Raw genomic sequence first — 18,725 nt, forward strand, 5'->3', positions numbered from 1 at the left:
CCACATGTTGGAATCACTAGAGTACACTGATGGCTCAAATTGTATTATCTTACAGAAAATGGGCCTTATTCATACCTGATCGCACTGCTGTGAATCCACACAGCGGCCGATTATTGGTAGACTGCGTATGCATAAGGGCCTCAATGCGCATGTGCGACCAGGGCTAGAGATTGAAGATGGCTACTTTTTTCTCTGCATCTAGGGGTGGTAACCGGCCGTTTAGTTTTAGGGGACAGTTAGTGACGTCAGTACCAGCCAGAATGTGCCTGTTTTCAATGCAGATGTCAAGTAATTCCTGGGCTATGTAAAAATCATTTGATGATAGGCTTCTAACGAATGATTACAGAGACTTTCTGCCGGGAAACTATCATAGGGCCTACATCCAGAAGCAGACCGCTCAGGGGGAGGGCTGCGACAGCTGTGTAATGTCACACGCAGCCACTTCGGTCAAAAACATGGCTGGCCTTTGCATGGTCTCACAACTAGGCTGCACACTTAGTGATGTAATATGCACAAAAAAGAAAAGAAATCAGTTTCCTAGGATGCACTCCTCATTCACAACGTTTTAAATGACTTAAAAATAAAATTGTGTCAAATCTTTAATATGTGTATAAGTGTTTAAATGTATTTAACTTACAGGCCATCATTTCACAATCATATTTTTGAAATGTTATTAATTATATAGGACCCGATGAGCTGTTCCCCTGTGTTAGAGATTACAGAGGTGAAAATATTAAAAAAAGAGATAGTAGGTATAGAGAAAAAGATTTTGAAAGATTAAAATAAGTCTCTGCTGTCCGCTGTTATTAGCTGTTTATGAAATTTCTTGGTTCCCGCTTTTGATGCAGGTAAGTATTATTATTCTCTAGTCAAATGTTAGTTTTCAAACAGTTGGTTTCAATACCAGTATTTATCATGTATTTCTGGTGTTTGTGTGTATTTAAGATATTTGCAACATTTCGATACACATTTGTACTTGTTGCACGTGGGTATTCTGTAACCTTGCTGCTGAGTGTAGTGTCTGTCTGTACACACCGCAAAGGAAATCTTTGCACTTATATGGTTTGCTTTGGTTTGGTCATTTAAAACGTTGTGAATGAGGAGTGTGTCCTAGGAAACTGATTTCTTTTCTTTTTTTGTGCATATTGTATACAGTTTAAATCAGTTGACGGCACCCTCAACCAGTGAGGGAAGAGTTATATATATAAAATTCCCCATTGGTGGATATGCTTTCCATTCACATCTATATAAAGAGCCAATAATATATGGTGCGGGTCGCCCACCCTATCTCTATCCAACACTTAGTGATGTCTGTGTAAGCACTTCGCTGTTTAGAAATGTGCCTGCACAAATATGCGGGGAAGCACCCATCCTTGTCCTTTGCAAATTTCAATAAAATGCAACTGTATCTGAATCAAGCCCCATATGAGCCGGGCATGCACAAGAGTAAAGCCCATACCCACCAGGCTACCCGTTGGACTGGCGTTGGTGTACATACTGAACAATATCTTTTTTTTTTTTTTTTACAATAAATTTTATTCTATATTGTTAAGGGACATCACCGAGACCTTGCTGAACATACATTGTCATTGGCTAAATATCCATAACATGCTAATCTCAATGCATGTCAACACTGAAAATCTATTATCAGAATATGGCTAAGCCTGTCACTACAGGTTGTTAGTACAAGTGTCCAGTAAGTAATGAACCCTATAATACATTGCAGCATCTAATAGGACCTACACACATAGAGGGTGACATTTAATAGAATGAGATTTTTGATTTTTGGCGATAATTAGGCAACAAAATGGCGTTATCGCATATCTGACCCTTCCACAACTGTGCGATGTGTATGCACTGCTCATAGACAATTTCCTTACTCCGCACTCAAGATGCCAGAAAAGCTTTTGCAGTAGTAATGTGCTGCATTTCTGCTTCATAAATTAATTATTTTGCTTATTATTAACCTATGTAATAAAGTTATTTTTCACAGCTAGAAATAACTTGAATTAACATTGCCTGAATAAGACAGATTATAGGAGATGCAGAAAGCAGCCAAACCATCAAAATGACATGGTATGGTGGTTGGCCACTTACCGCATATGCACCAAGCCTGGAATCTGATATATTTCAGAGCTTGGACCCGGTAAGAAAAACCATCTTCAGATCAGCATTGCCCATAGAAACCTATGGGCGTCTATCGCATTGCTCCTGCTATAAGGGGCAAACCAGATCCCTCCCAACACCCCCTCCCCTACTCGACACATGCACAGATAGGACAAAGGTCATAAACCCAGAAGTCCTATCATCGCAAAGGAGGGCTCTTAAGCTGGGCATAGACTACCGGAAATTCTCACAGTAGTGTAAGCCTATCCAATCATCCATGAGGGAGGGAGGTCTGAGGTCAGAAGTCGGACCTCCAAGTCAGATCCAACGCCCACGGGACCACCCATTGGACATGTGGGGACATCATACTGACCTGATTTGGGGCCATCTCTCAGCCCATTACATCAGGAACGGGTGAACCGCATGTAAGAACCATCTTCGTGCATGCAGCGTTCCTAGACACCAGTATGCATGCAGAGAGTGGTGAAATGCATCACAAGCAAATTGCCATGCTTGCTGCATTCCGCCTCATATCTATTTTGTCCCATACCTCCGAAATAAAATGATCCTTTGTGTAGAGCAGGGTTATTTTATTTGCGGCCATCTAGCTGCTGTAGAACTACAAATCTCATCATGCACTGCCACAGCTTTGCTAGTGCAAGTGAGGAAGCAAAATGTTTTAGTGAACTGCTCCTACTTGTGGGAAAAAATCCCCTCAAATCTAATGAGCATGGATTTTATGTGGAAGATTGTACAAGTGCAATTAATTATGCATGGCATCTACATCATTAGGATTTCATTAAGTTTAAAGGTCTCTAAGTGAGTAAGGAAATTGGGTTAAGTTGAAAAGGAACCGCTGTGGTGAGGAAAAGCTTTTTATTATATTGGGTTTGTATAATATTTTCTAGATAAATATGAATATTAGAAGAACAAATCAGCCTAAAATTGAGAGAGAGTCTTCTAAGAGTTCTAGACAACACTTTGCACTTAAAGCTTTATGTAGTATAAATAGTTCATGTCGCTGAATCAATAGCTAAAGTGCATGGGACAATAGCCTTTGATTCCTACTTATGGATGACATCACATGCATAGCCGTGCATGACTAGGAAGAATTTCGGGATTGCCAAATATTTTAAATTAAGTATTTCTGCACACTGTAATTACAATCCTGGAAGGTGTCCCATGACATTCCAGAAAGCCAGCAGGGATTGCATACCCTCAAAAAAGTCGGCGTGGAGTTGAGAATAGAAAGTGTGGCGAGCGCAGTGAGCCACCGAGCCCGAAGCGTGGCGAGCGCAGCGAGCCCCGCGAGGGGATGCGGATACCTTCACAGGTATCCGCGTCCCTTCGCGGGCTCCACAGGTATCCGCGTCCCCGAGCGGGGCTCGCTATGCTCGCCACGCTTCGGGATCGGTGGCTCGCTGCGCTCGCCACACTTTCTGTTCTCAACTCCACGCCGACGTGGATAGTGGGGGTATGAAAAGGTCGGAGGACACGTACCGCTGCGCCCGCCACGCTTCGGGTTGACGTTGATCTTATGGTGGCGTTAACAATTGGGGGGGCCATTTCACACTTGAGGGTGGCTATTTGGGGTCTGTGGGCCATTTAACATTGTTCCCTATGTAAAATCGGGTCAATTGGGCCATTTAACATTGTTCTCTATGTGAAATCGCGGTAATCGCGTCGGTCGCATCGCATGCCATTATAATGGCATGCGATGTACATGCGATGCCCGCGATGGGCGCCGTTCTAGGTAAAGAATACCGGCTTTTCTTGACTGAATCTATGGATAAGCTAGGCTGCCTTCACTGGATGGACAGGCTAGGCTGCACAGAGTCTTTGGACAGGATAGGCTGCCTCCATTGAGTGTATGGACATGGTAGGATGATGCTACCACTGAAACCGGATGTCAGGTTTGATGCGTGCATTCCTCTATGCATGTTTTCTGTGTTACAGCTTGTTCCCCTGACACAATGGCCCTTATTCTGATTGAGTCGGATGGCTCCGAATGCGAATGCAAGGACGATGGTTGGTGTTTGCACATGTGCAGAGGCGTATCTGCGCATGTGTGAACGATACGCACGTCCGAATACGGCATGAATTCTGTACAGAAAACGATTGGTTGGAACAATCCGAACAGGGGGAGGAGAGGGGCGTGAAGGGCTGTTTGGGCTCATTACCATATGCGTACGCCCCGCGTTTCATGGGCGTTCCCATGAAAACGCTGGGCGTACGTATGGTAATCCAGCCGTGATGCAGGTGTGGGGGGCGGACATATGACATAGCCAGATGCCAGCTGCCCGCCCATATCCCTGCTTTTGCATGGAGAACTGCCCAAGTGATCTGGAGCAATCGGTGCTGCCTGACCACTCGGTCCAGCATTCGATGGTCGGCGACCATCGAATGATGGGGGAGGTTCCCACAGATGGAGGAGGTGTTCACATGAAAAATCCCTTCGCAGTCCGTTCGGTCGGCGTCTTACCGCATTCGGACGGTGTGAGCGATCCGTATGGAAGGCGGGGCTAAGAACACTCGGTTCCTGTCCGAAAATACGCATCCGACAGATTCAACTAGAATAAGGGCCAATGTTTGGAAGGTTTCCTGGCACTATCTAAAACCAGCTATAAACAACTAGCTTTAAGCTGGCTGATTCCCAATCAAAATAATAGGTATGTACATTGATATTGACAATCAGATTATAAATTAATTATAAATAATGTCTAGAAAGCTTTTATTCTTATGAAGTGCCTTTATGATATCACCACCTGTTAGGCCTAGTCTTATCTGCTCTTGGCAGCAGAATGTTCTTGTAGAAAGTGGTTGGTCAATAATTCAGCACCCTCTCATCCAGCGTGTAGGTAATTAAAATCTCTGCACTGCAATAAGTAAGATACACAGGGCTGGATTAAGAGGGGGGCTCTAGAGGTCAGTACACCTAGGCCACCGTTTCTGAAAGGGCCCCTCTCCAACAGCTGCGGATCTGATCCGCAGCACAGCCCCCCCCCCCCCCCCACACACTGACAGCCACCAGCGCTGCAGAGCCAGCACTGGTTGTGACAGCTGGCTTCTGTAACATTTTAAGCTGCAGCCTGCACCAGGAGTGGCTGGCACACAGGCTGCAAAGAAGGGGACAGGACCCAGCCGCCCATCGGCCATCATCTGCCTTTCTGTCCTGCTGCCCGTGCCGTCTTTGCTCTGCCGCCCAACAGGCCATTACCTGCTGCCTGGCCATAGCCCTGCCATCCCATCGCCCTTTCACCTACGCGCACACCTGGGCAGGTTTGGGATTTTTTTTTAATGATTTATATTGAAATATTATGTACCATAGAGAGATGGAGGGGTGCAGCAGTGATGGGGAGATGGAGAGGTGTAGGGGGGTGGAGAGGATGGGGGAGGATGGAGAAATGCAGGGGTGGGGACAGAGAGATGCAGCAGTGACAGGGAAACTAGAGGGGACAGAGAGTTGTGGGGGATGGAGTGAATGACGGGGGACAGAGAGGTGCAGGGGTGACTGGGAGACAGAGAGGTGCAGGGGTGACTGGGAGACAGAGAGGTGCAGCAGTGACAGGGGAATGGAGATGTGTAAGGGTGTAGAGTGGATGGAGAGGTGTAGAATTGATGAGGGACGGAGAAATGCAGGGGTAGGTGCATTAGTGATTGGGGGATGGAACAGTAAGGGTGTAGAGTGGATGGAGAGGTGTAGAATTGATGAGGGACGGAGAAGTGCAGGGGTAGGTGCATTAGTGATTGGAGGATGGAACAGTGCATTGGCAACAGAGGGAAGAGAGGTGCAATGGTGATGGGCATAGTGAGATGTGCAGCTGTGATGAGGGGATGGAGAGGTGCAGCTGTGATGGGTGGACAAAAAGGTGCATTGGTGACAGGGGTGGAGAGTGATAAGGGGTGCAGTGGTGATGAAGGTATAAAATGGTGCAGAGTTGTTAGAGGGATGGAGAGGTGCAGGTGTAGGGACAGAGAGATGCAAGGGTGGGGAGGTAGAGGTGCAGCAGTTATGGGGGAAAGGTGTAGAGGTGGTGGAGAGGTGCCACAGCCATAGGCACCGATTCTGTGGGTGCTCAAAGGCCCGAGCACCCACAGAAATTAATGAGCACCCACGTGCCTGTAACTCCAGAGTCCCGATGCTGGGCCACTGTATTTGCTTGTTGAGCCTGGCTTGACAGGGTTGAGCACCCACCAGCAAAAACATAAATTGGCACCTCTGGCCACAGCTACGAGGGGGGGGGGGTTGGTGTAGAGGTGATGGACAGATGTAGGGATGATAGGGGGGCAGAGAGGATGATGGGGGATGAAGAGGTGCACATATATACACACACACACACACATATATATGTGTGTTTGTGTATAATATGTTAGTGTTCACGCCAGGCTGTTTTAGGGGGGTGCTGAACCCTGCTCGATTTTTAAAGGGCAAAATGCGCCCTGCCTCTCTAGCAGCACCCTGCTTGAACAGCCTGCTGCCTTTCCCCATGCACAGGGAAGCCAAGTGACTTTGGCAGCAGCTGGGCCGGCCCAGCCTGCCCCCTTTTGGTAACGGTGGCGGCATGGGCATACTCTCAATGGTGATTTCAGCTGGGCCCAGTCTGCCCCATTTATGCTGCCCCTTTGCAGCACCCCCCTGTTCCTAGAAGGAACACTAAATATGTATTTTTATTTTAATTATGATTTAATTTTAAACCAGTCTTAAGTTCTCCAGTCCCTCCAGAGCCTTAACCCTGCTCTGATGATATACCATACAGGATATATTAGAAAGCAGAAGTACTTTTACTACTAGTATCTTTTCTGCTCAGGGGATCTGAAAGCGGAAGCCGGATGACATCCCAACAGTTGGGATTCTGATGGTCACTACACTGGCATCGGAATCCCAACTGTTTAAGTGCTTGATAGTCCGGATCCCAACTGACAGGAGCTATTCTCCCCTGTGGGGGCTCAAGACCACCATAGAGGGAGAATAGAACCTGTGGCCAGCTCAGCGAGCCACGAGCCCACATTGTGGCAAGCATAGTGAGCCCACAAGGTGCTTAATTGCACTCGACCCCCTGTCTGAGTACCGGCGGTCAGGATACCGATGTCGCTATACTGACCATTGGAAATGTAATACAGATGTTGGTTCATAGGATTTTTTGGTGATAATCTAAATCTGTGTAAATCCATTTTCTACTTAGTAATGCAACTTTATTCACATTACACCCCACAATGTAGAGCACCTTATTTATATTGTGTCTCTTATTTTCATTAAGCCACACATTATGACTTCTTATAGACATTACACCACACAGTACTATCCTTTGTTTGAGTTATGCCACACATTGATTTGCATACGGCTGTCCTAGCTGTTGGGATTTGGGTGTTGGAATTCTAACAGGTATCAGGATTTTGGAGCCAGTATACTGACAGTTGGAATCATGCCAACTACATCCTAGTAATTATTCATATTGTGTATGTGATGCTAATTGCTTAGAGAGTGATACAATGGAGAGACTACCAACCAACCATCTCCTAACTGCGGTGCCGCAGCACGATACCAAGAAGAGGGATGAGCGCAGAGGCGGATAGACGAAGTGGCACATGAAACTACCATACCATGACGTCTCAGAGCACCCCTCAGAGCCTGTGAAGTGACTGTAAGGAGTTGTTTGGTTGGTACTGTATCTCTCTTCAAATTATCACTCTCCAAACACTGACGCATATGCCCCTTGTATTAAAGTCCAACAATTACATAAAATGAGGTGAATACAGCCTCTAACCAACCATGGGGCAGATGTATGAAGGGTCGATATGGGGGAGAAGGGTATCAGCGCACGTTATGTGCACTGATACCGCTTCTCCCCCATGTATGAAGCGGCCGGGACGCGGTAATGGACAGGGGCGCTATGCGCCCCTGTCCATATCGGCGCTGCTATCAAAATGATAGCAGGCCGAATGTATGAACGGTCAGCATCGCTGACCGTTCCGCACGAAGCCAGGTTTAGCTTCGCCAGCATCAGGGTGGCGAAGCCCTATCTAAACAGCAGGGACAGCACTGTCCCTGCTGTCAGCTGTGGGCTGCGCTGGGGATCTCGCATGAACAGCGAGATCCCGCGCATGCCCAGTGCTGCCGGCCGGGGGACAGGAGATAGCGCATCAGTATTAACTGATGCGCTATCTCCAGAAAGGGACATCGCCGGAGGGGGGAGTTAACGCTCCCCCGCTTCGGCAGACAAGATGTTAATACATCTTGTCGGTCTCCCCTCCTGCTTCGCCTCGCTATTGAGGCGAAGCAGGAAGTATCATAGCGGCGCGATAAGCGCTGCTATGATACATCTGCCCCACTATTTTATATTTTCAACTGATCATACAAAACTACTACCCCAAACTATTTTCTTGAGTAAAATGATTGTTTTATATACAGATCACAAGCCTAGACTGATCGAGAACAGATGGAATGGCACTTCCCATTTGGGGGTTGTTAATAGCAATATGCTGAAAGACAATTTAAAAGTTCAAAGTCTAATACTGCATAAAATAAATCCAATCAAGAAAACATATATACATAAGCTTCAGATAATATCATGTTGACAAGTTTTATATGGAACCTTTGCAAAGGTTAGGTATAATCTAAAGAGAACTTAAGTAAACACTTGTCAACCCCCACAGCCAAGAAAGCTGTATGTGATGATGTTTGTAGCATACCAAGGAGTGATTGAAGTGTCAAGAATCTTCATATGAAACAGATTCAATTATTTTTCTAAAGTCCCATACACACTATGCGATGCCAGCTGTCGCAGCTATTGGCAACTGTCAGACAGGGCACCTAAATTGGCAAATACAGCACAGGGCGGGGCTCATTAATGATGCGCTCCCTCACTTGTGCATGTAGAAGGGCGCTTTGTGCGTCATTGTAGAGATACACATTGCGTGCTATAATAAACAATATCCTTTAGAAGTGGCAAATTGAGCGATATCTCTCATGATATCAACTATTGTGTACAGTGCTTAAGATTTGTACTGTATCTATGACACATGCAAATTACCTATTTTTTTGAAAACTACTAAGCAGCAATGAAGCATACCTCCCAACATGACCCATTCCAGGGAGGACAAGGGGTCTTATTCTGGTTCACTCCTGGCAAATTCCTGCTTAGCTGGACAAAACCATGTGCCCTGCAGGTGGGGCAGGTGTTACTTGTGCATAGACAGTTAGATTTGGGTGGGGTTTTACTTCAAAGTGAGATCTATATTGCATTGTAAAAATAAAGCAGTCAGTACTTTCCCTACACAGAAACAGAATAACTCACCCAAATCTAATTCTTTCTGCACATTTTACATCTCCCCCCCCCGCAGTGCACATGGTTTTGTCCATCTAAGAAGGAAATTGCCAGAAGAAGTGAACCAAAATAAGGCCAAAAATGCTTCCCTTTTAATTTGATTGCATTAACTGTGATGAAACACCCTTTTTATCACTTAAATCGTTCAACATGGCACTCATAAATTAAGAGGGAACCCCAGAAACAGAGCATTTTGTCCCTCCTGGAATGGGTTATGTTGGGAGGTTTGAACCAAGCAGTGTATGAATTTTGTCTCATGGAAGAACAGGTGATTTTACAGTTGTGTGACATTCTGACATACAATTGTTTGTGCTTCTGCTTCCCCATTTAGAACAATGCCATTCCACACTGTTTTTGAAACATTTAGGGGTATATTTACTAAGGTTTGGTTTTGCATTTTAGTGCGATTCCCCTCATTTTGGACTTGCTGCAGATGTTCCTCTTGTTCCGAAACAAAGTTGGGAGATATGGTTAAGGAGGAATAGACATCCCCTATGCGTGATTTCACAGAAGACATTAGAAATGTGCAGAGGGATCATTGCTGGTACAGTGGGTTCTATGTAAGAAGGGTTATTTTGGGGGAAAAGCAGTATCATCACGATTATGTGCGCTGATACTCCCCATGTATGAAGGAGGAAGATTGTGCTCAGTACTATTGGTGCTGCTATCTAGCAGTTAGCATGTCGACAATGTGTCAACGGTCAGCAGCATGGACCATTCCAGCATCTACAGTTAAGGATTTTGACATCTGGAGCTGGAGCCAGGAGCTGATTGGTTGGTTATCACTCTCCATTTTATCACTTTTGAAGCTTAATGAATCGGGCCCACAGTCTGTGACATGGCAGTTAGGAGCAGATTGGCTGGCTGTTTATCTCTCTCCATTTTATCACTTTTGAAGCTTAGCACATCTGGCCCATTATCCATTGAAGAGTTGTGGAAGAGTCAGACTTACATTTGCACAGACTGCAAAAACCTTGTGATGGTGATGGCAAATTAATTTGCAGTGAATAGCGAATAGTGAGGTTCAATGGCGGAACTTGCGAGTGGTTGACCCACGGGCAAAAAAATTAATTGGGCCCCCTCCTTCACTCCAATCCAAGTTCACCATATGCCACACAGCAGTTGGTGGTAGCAGTGGGCCACTTAGTCCTCACTAATGGTAGTTCTGCCTCTGGCAAGGTTGCAGATAAGCGATAAGGTCTGAATCAGGCACTTTGTACATACAGAGTGGCAGTACAGATTTAGGTGCACAGTATCAGAAATGTAAGGGGTGTTCTAGCAATGTCTGGGAGATGTCTCGGGAGTGACGTACAGAAGCTTGGAGATGTTACATGTTATGGTAGTGTTGCAGGTGTGTCAGTGAAAGCGAATGTTTACAAAGATTTTCTCATAAGAAACAGAGAAAATGCACCTGACATAGAGGCCCATTCCTGTCACCAAGCCCGTGCATCCAATTCGAGACTTTGCTGACAAAGGGGTACAAGTGGTCATATTGTATCAACGATGAGCATGGCTACATGTGTATGGCGAACGGCGCTTACCTGTACGCCAGGTCTGAGTCAGGCCTTTATATGACAATAGTGACAACCATCCAGACCAGGTCTCGTAGACAAGTTGCTGAAGGCACTCCTGACAGTGGCGTAACTATAGCGTCGCAGCCCCCCCCCCCCCGGGAGGCACTGACTAAGTGTGGGCGCCGAGGGGTCTGCGGGCGCTATTGTTATGCCCCCCAGCCCCCCCCCCCCCCCCTTGTGGATGCAGTGTCGCAGAGGAGGTGACAGGCTTGCAGGGAGAGGCGGGCAGAACAGGGGCGGAAGTAGAGACCCGACGCCTATGCAGCAGCGGGGACAGACCTGAAGAGTGGCGTCAGCGAGCATCCGGAGCCTCCCGCCCATGGCAGTTCTGGTTCTGGCACACAGCGAGCGCCTCTTCCCAGCGATGCACCATCCATAAATCAGGCTGAGGCTGAAAATGGAGCCGAATCACAAGCCACAGTACTGTAAAATAAGCAGATTTGCGACCAATAATACGTTTACTACAGATGGGGCCGTTTTATCTTTGCTGGCGAACCGCCAGCAGCATGCTGCTGGCGATCGGCCAGCAACACGGCGCTCCATCTGACTGAGACGCGCGTGCGTCCCCCACGCACGCGTGTCTCAGTATCCGGGTGGCGGGGCGGACGCAATACTGTCTGCCTCCCGCTCGATAGTGCTGGGGGGGACCCGAGGAGGCTGCGGAGGGGGTGCGGTCGCCCGGTGTGGGCACCGTGCGACCGAGGGCAGCACCGTCGGAAGGGGACGTGCGCGCACCTCGTGCGCGCGTATCCCCTTCCGGCATACAGATGGCGGCGGGGCAGGGGATGGCGACGCCATCGCCATCACCTGCAAAGATGAATCCCGCTACATCTGTATGATTGTATCTTCTGCATTGTTCTCATATACTCACACTCTTCCCCAATGCATTATGCATCCCTTCTTTTCAGCCTGCAAAGCTATTTTTCTCCACACTCTGCATGGGTAGCTCCTCCCTATGGGCCAGATGCACTAAGCTTCAAAAGTGATCAAATGGAGAGTGATAAACAGCCAGCCAATCAGCTCCTGCGTACCATGTCACAGACTGTGTTTGAAAAATGTCAGGTAGGAGCTGATTGGTTGTTTATCACTGTCAATTTTATCACTTTTGAAGCTTATTGCATCTATCCCTAGGTATTCATGCACCTTTTAAAATGGTTCCACCTTCATATGATTTTATTCATTGGCTTGTATGTGCTGTCTTGCATCTTTAAAATATAAACCCAATAACTTTTATAAATAAGTGTGAACATTTGCCTCCACAGCAATACAGATTGTTAAAATGTGCATAGATCCCTGTCATGTCTGCAGCATACTGGATATAGCAGAATTAATTTATAAGCTTATATTTACTTCAAATGTAAATTATATTCTTTAAGAATTGATTAAAATGGTGTAGCCGGGGTGTGAAACAATTGTAGACTTTTCAGGTCCATAAGTACAAGTAACGTGCCAATTTCTGTGCCCACCATCTCTTGTGGGCAGAGAAAATGGCAGATTACATCTACTTATGTAACTGTATACTAATACTTTTAATATGGGCATTTGTGTAATATCGACTTTTTCCGACCCAGCCAAGATTACAAGACAAAAAATAATACAACCATTTGCTTTAAATTAAAAGTCTTTTCTGAATCAAACCTAGGATACAGATTAGAAGCTGGTTGTTTAAGGCTTACCAGAGTGTTCCATTTCATATGGCTTGCCAATCCGTAGAATCTAAGTGAATTAATTGTAAGGCGCAAATGGTGTCAGTTCACCCTTGAACAAATGGAGACAAAAAAGGATATCACGTAATAGGGATACATTAACATTGACGAATCTGAAGGCCGATTGATCTCGTCAAGCCTTAAATAAAAGATAGCGGCACGTATTTGCCAAATCATCTGTTCTTTCTAGTCAAAACAATTTCACACAGACTTGATTAAATGGAGAATTACAAAGCGAGTTTATATGCTGAGTGTAGAGTTGTTAATTAATGGTATCGACATTGAGCGTAGCAGAATATCAAAACAAAATGAAACCTTAAAAAAAGAAAATGGCCAAAATAAAGATCTCAAAAGTGTTATGTAAGCACATATAACATGTGTTTTCTGTAGCACAGATATCTGTTTTTTTTATTTATTATAAAGGGATTAGACAGTTTATTATGATGACTAACTTTTCTTATGTATTTAACGTCTCAAACAATGATAGTTTTATATGTGTTTACAGTTACATTTCTTAAGTATGTAACAATGGGCCTGATTCAGATCGGGTAGCAAGGCTATACAGATGGACAAAACCATGCTGCACTGCAGGTGGGGCAGATGTATCATCTGCAGAGAGAGTTACATTTGGGGGAGTTATTTTGTTTCTGTGCAGGTTACATATTGACTGCTTTATTTTTGCACTACTGCCAAATCTAAAGCCCTGTACACACGGGGCGATGGGTGTAGGGAGTCTGAGCTATGTGCTTAAGCATGATCGCTTAGCCCACATTGCGGTACACAGAGATGTGTGTTGAGCGATCTGTGCAGCACTGTCTTTCCCTGCCGGTGATGGCAACGTGCGGGACCATGCATCGCCGTCTCCTGGGGCTTTACACATGGAGCGATCAGTGCTCCTTTTCTAAGCAATCTAGTCAGATCGCTTAGAAATGGGGAGAAAATAGTCCTGTGTTACATTTGCCTCACCTGCAGTGCAGCATGGCTTTCTCCATCTGCAGCTGTACTAACAGGTCTGAATACAGCCCAATGAACCATGGGGGTTGTTCTGGTTGACTCGCTCAGATGCAAATTCGCACCCTTGCAAGTCCACCAGAACCCGCCCTGCGAATGGCAGGCCACCCGCCCCCCATTTAGACTGCGAATGGATGTTTTACATAAACATCCATTCACAGGCCGTGGGGAAACTCCCACATCTGTCGATTGTTGCCGACCATCGAATGATGTGGTGCGTGCATGCATATATAAAGTGACTCTGGTCACTTATATAGCTGTATGCGTGCACATTCGGGAGGAACTTGGCGGGCAGCTGACATCTGATGATGTCAGCTGCCCACTACTGGTGCCCACATCACCTGGCGATCTCCATAGGAACGTCCAGAGTTTTCATGGGCATTCCCAAGGGCGAATACCCTGGCCCACCACCCCACGTCCCTCCCCGCCCACAGCCCGCAATGTTGGGTGCACCCGGTGCATGCGCAATGCAAAAACATTGGACCCGTGCGAACGCATACCCACAGCCGAACGGACCTGAATAAGGTCCTATATTTGTGTGCAATTTAAAACGAGAATGAGTCAGACAAATAAATCAGTTATGCTGGTGGATGTTCACAGATAACAATGTCACATGTGTATCAACTCAAATAGCAATCCACAAATAGACTATCGATGGAATAGGTTGCAGCCTGCAGGGCTATATACTGCATAGTAAGTCAATTAAGAGCTGAATAACACAACCTTGTGAGTACATGCATGATAGATTACACAGCTCGCCAAGTGACAGGAAAGGCATCCCTTGGTCTATATAAATCCCATTTGCTACTTTATAGTGATAGGTAGATATACTGTATTTACAGATATTTAAAATCTCCTGTCTGGGAGAAGCCCAGAGAAGAGACACATCTTGTCATTGCGGTGAACAAGGCCTAGACTCTACATCATTACACCATGCACTCAAAATGCCATGATTCTCGGGTCTGCCGGTAGCGGGCGTAGCAAATTGTAGCAAATGCGCATCATTTATCCCCTCCACCTCTATCGCATTTGCTTGTATAATGTCCTCATCTTGATTTGGAAGCAGGCAGGATGTGACTCCCAAAAATGGGGAGACCTATTACCATTTGTTTTGGAATGCTATGTGCCACTACCCCTGATGCCGGCTGCATGTCAATCATGCTGCAGGGTTTTGGGGTAATGTGGGTACAGGGGCGGATTGGGGACTAAAAGTGGCCCTGGAAATTTCCTGGAAGTGGCCTCATGTAGGTGGCAACAAATCAATAATAGGTGGAGCCAGTATAACAGTAGGCAGCATTACTACATCACTATACTTCGGTGACAGGCAAGACTAAAGCATTATCTGAAACTATTCAGCACACATGGCAGCACCAGTTGACTGATTTGGCACACTTAACAGCACCCTTGCAGTAAGAAAAAAAAAGAAAATTGGTACTTGTTTCCTAGCACGGCGACCACGATTTTAGTCTTATGACATCATTTTGATTGCATCGATCACATCGCATGAGACCAGATCGCATGCGATGCGATAAAAACGATGATTTAATTGTACATGCACCCTAATGGGTGAGTACATTCTTAAATGCACCCCCATTGTTAACGCCACCCCCACTATCAACGCCAACCCGAAGCGTGGCGAGTGCAGCGAGCCCGCGAGGCGGTATGCGTCCTCCGACCTTTTCATACCCCCACTATCCACATGGAGTTGATTTTACATAGTGTGGCGAGCGCAGCGAGCCAGCGTGCCTGAAGCATGGCGAGCGCACGCAGATAACTTCACATGTATTCCACGTCCCCTCCCTAGGCTCGCTACGCTTCGGGCTTGCCACACTATATAAAATCAACTCGACGTGGATAGTGGGGGTATGAAAAGGACGGAGGACGTGTACCACCGCCCCTCGTGGGCTCGCTGCGCTCACCGCGCTTCAGGTTGGCGTTGATAGTGGGGGTGCCGTTAACGCTGGGGGTGCATTTAACATAGTAATAACCCATCAGGGTGCCTGTACAATTAGAAATCGCACCGCATGCCATTGTAATGGCATGCGATGCAATATTAAAATTGTACAGTGCGGCTCTTAGGACCCCAAAATCGGGTCCCATCGCATACCACTAATTAAGGTATGCGATGGGTGCCCTGATAATACATGTAATATGTACCAAAAAATTATTTATATAATCCTATAATCCTAGACACAATTCTTCAGCCCATCATCCAACAACAACCCACATACATACGAGATACTACGGACTTCCTCACCCGTCTCAACAACATTGCAGTAATACCACCTGAAACAATAATGGCTACATTGGACATAAGTAGCCTATACACGTCGATTCCACATACAGCAGGTTTAACAACGATGAGAACTTTTCTACAAGACCATCAAGTGACAGATCTCGACCACAACCTATTCCTAGATCTACTCCAGCTAACACTGGAACGCAATTATTTCATGTTCGACGGCAGATTTTATGAACAAAAAACGGGGTGTGCGATGGGCAGTCACGTGGCTCCAAGTAATGCCAATGTATACATGTTTGCTGAGGAAAAACAAATGTTCTTCAGTAAAACAGAAATATCATCGAAAATATTAATGTTTACAAGATTCATAGATGATCTGTTTCTTTTGTGGACGGGCACAGAGACTTGAACAAACAATCATAGCCATAAACAACAGAGACTAGCCCATCAAATTGACATACGTGATCAGCAAGGATGTTATACATTACCTTGATGTGGAAGTATCTTTAGTAGAAAGCCGCATTCAAACTAGTCTGTTCTCTAAACAGACAGACAGAAATAACCTCCTGCACGCTTCCAGCTTTCACCCAAAACCCCTTAAAAATGGACTGCCAAAGTCACAGATGTTGAGGGTGGCCCGTATCTGCAACACTCCTGAAGCGCTGAACAAAGGAATGGATCAAATCATCAGCAGATTCGCTAGTAGGGGATATGAAATACAGACCCTATACCAACAGAGACAAGAGGTGTTAGAGATCCCTAGAGAACAGTTACTGCGTCCAAGAGACAGAAGAAACCAACAGGAGAAGATTCCGTGGAAACAACAGTTCTCCACCTCTAGTCCAGTTGTCCACAGAGCCAGCAGGGCATTGTGGCCAATTGTGTCCTCTGATAAACAGCTACCATGCCTTAAAAACAAACAGCCAATGGCGTGCTACACTCGGAGCAGAAATATAAAAGACATGGTGGTCCATACAGATATTACTGGTTTTAGCGACAAAAAGCTCCAATCACAATCATTTCTATCAAAGAAACCAGGTTGTCATAGATGCATTAAATGCACCACCTGTAAAAATATGAGGACAGGGTCTCAATTTCAGCACCCGCAACTGGAGACCATCTACCAGATTAAGCATATACTCACGTGTACAACCACCCACGTTATATATATGATAACTTGTCCCTGCAAATTGAGCTACGTCGGGAAGACCATCCGTACTATCAGGGAGAGGATGGGTCTTCATAGATCTGCTATAAATACAGCAATTCGCACAGGCAAGGCGGACCAACCGGTGGCCCGCCACTTTCTTGAAGCTGGACACACTCTAGCGGACTTACAGTTTATTTTGATCGACCATGTCCCCCCGCTAAGGAGAGGTGGAGATAGGGACAAATTGTTGTTACAATCAGAGACTAAATGGATATATAGGCTGCGATCAGCCACACCACTGGGACTTAATGAAAGATTTAGTTGGAATACATTTCTCTGATCTGTGGACAATCATCCCTCGGCAAAATCTGTCTGAGCAGATCATATCTGTTCAAAGTATTATATAGAGAATATTTGATTTATCATAATGAAACTTCTATTCATAGTGCTGCTCAACAAAAACCGCACGTTGCCAACGTGTTTCACCGTTGTTATTCTCTTTTATAGAGTTATCCGCGTTGCTTCAGAGCTTGGAGCAAGCAAGACGCACATCGGCTTGCGGGGACCGGTCACCATGGAGACGCGTCTGGTAACAGGAGCGTTACCATGGAACCGGTGCCGTAGCTGTAGTGACGTCACCAGCGGGGGACAGACTGACGGAGACGCCGGCTGTCTCCATGCTGCCGCAAACTCCCGCTCTGGACCAGGAGTGGTATGTATAATAACACACTTGCTTTTGTAACAATGTTTGTGTATACTATGTACCGACATGGCTCCTTGAAAAAAATGCATGTGGCATTGAAACGTTGGAGTAACTAACCCATGTACAGAGTACCGATTTGAAGTTTTTACCATTGTTACCTTGATGAAAATATAAGAAAAATCTACAAAAGACCCTTTGAGTGCCGCTTTTTTCTACCTTTCTACAAATTGCTGGAAGGCACCTGGGCATTTATCTATTTACAAGACAGAGTGCCGGATCTACCACTCTTCATTATTTATATATATATATATATATATATATATATTTATATATATATATATATATATATATATATATATATATATATGTTCCATGTACAAGGATCACACTCTCCACTAATAGTCCAGCAGCTGCCAGGGTGTCAGCTCAGGAACTCCAGATTACTCTGATAGTCCAATATAGCTTGCAGAAAAAAATGAGGACACTCACCGGACTTTCAATTTGGATGTCTTTTTAATCCATCTCAATCCATCAAAGTATAAAGTGCAATGTGCATGACAGTGGGCCACGGGTCAACGTTTCGGTCCACCTTTGGACCTTTCTCAAGGCCCCTACTCTCACCTCCTAAAGTGCATAACCACTAACTGACCAGATACTACCTATATACCCACACTGAGCCTGTGGACACTCACATCAATTAAGCTCCAATTACACAGCATATGCATAGTGCAGCCAGTGTCTCAAAAGCCACAGACAACTATAATTGCACATCCACATGAACAAATTAATGTCTATCTGTCTCACAAAACGTATATTTATTTTCTCACCTGCCACGCTGGGTAAAAGTGTCAATGCTGCCCTGTATTCCGGCGTGCGGGTCACAGGGCGGAAGTGCGTCATACACTACA

General features: G+C 45.7%; 1 protein-coding gene across 1 annotated transcript in view; it reads right to left on the reverse strand.

Annotated features, from left to right (window-relative positions):
- The window catches only part of SEPTIN7 (septin 7), a 358,518-nt gene extending 341,653 nt beyond the window's left edge, over positions 1–16,865 (reverse strand). Inside the window, exon 1 of the mRNA XM_083188501.1 lies at positions 16,862–16,865. The gene's annotated coding sequence lies outside the window, so the exon portion shown is untranslated. The remainder of the gene's footprint in view (positions 1–16,861) is intronic.
- Between the last annotated feature and the right edge of the window lie 1,860 nt (positions 16,866–18,725).

Source organism: Crinia signifera, chromosome 5 (genome assembly GCF_055691185.1).
Source record: "Crinia signifera chromosome 5, ASM5569118v1, whole genome shotgun sequence".
NCBI lineage: Eukaryota > Metazoa > Chordata > Amphibia > Anura > Myobatrachidae > Crinia > Crinia signifera.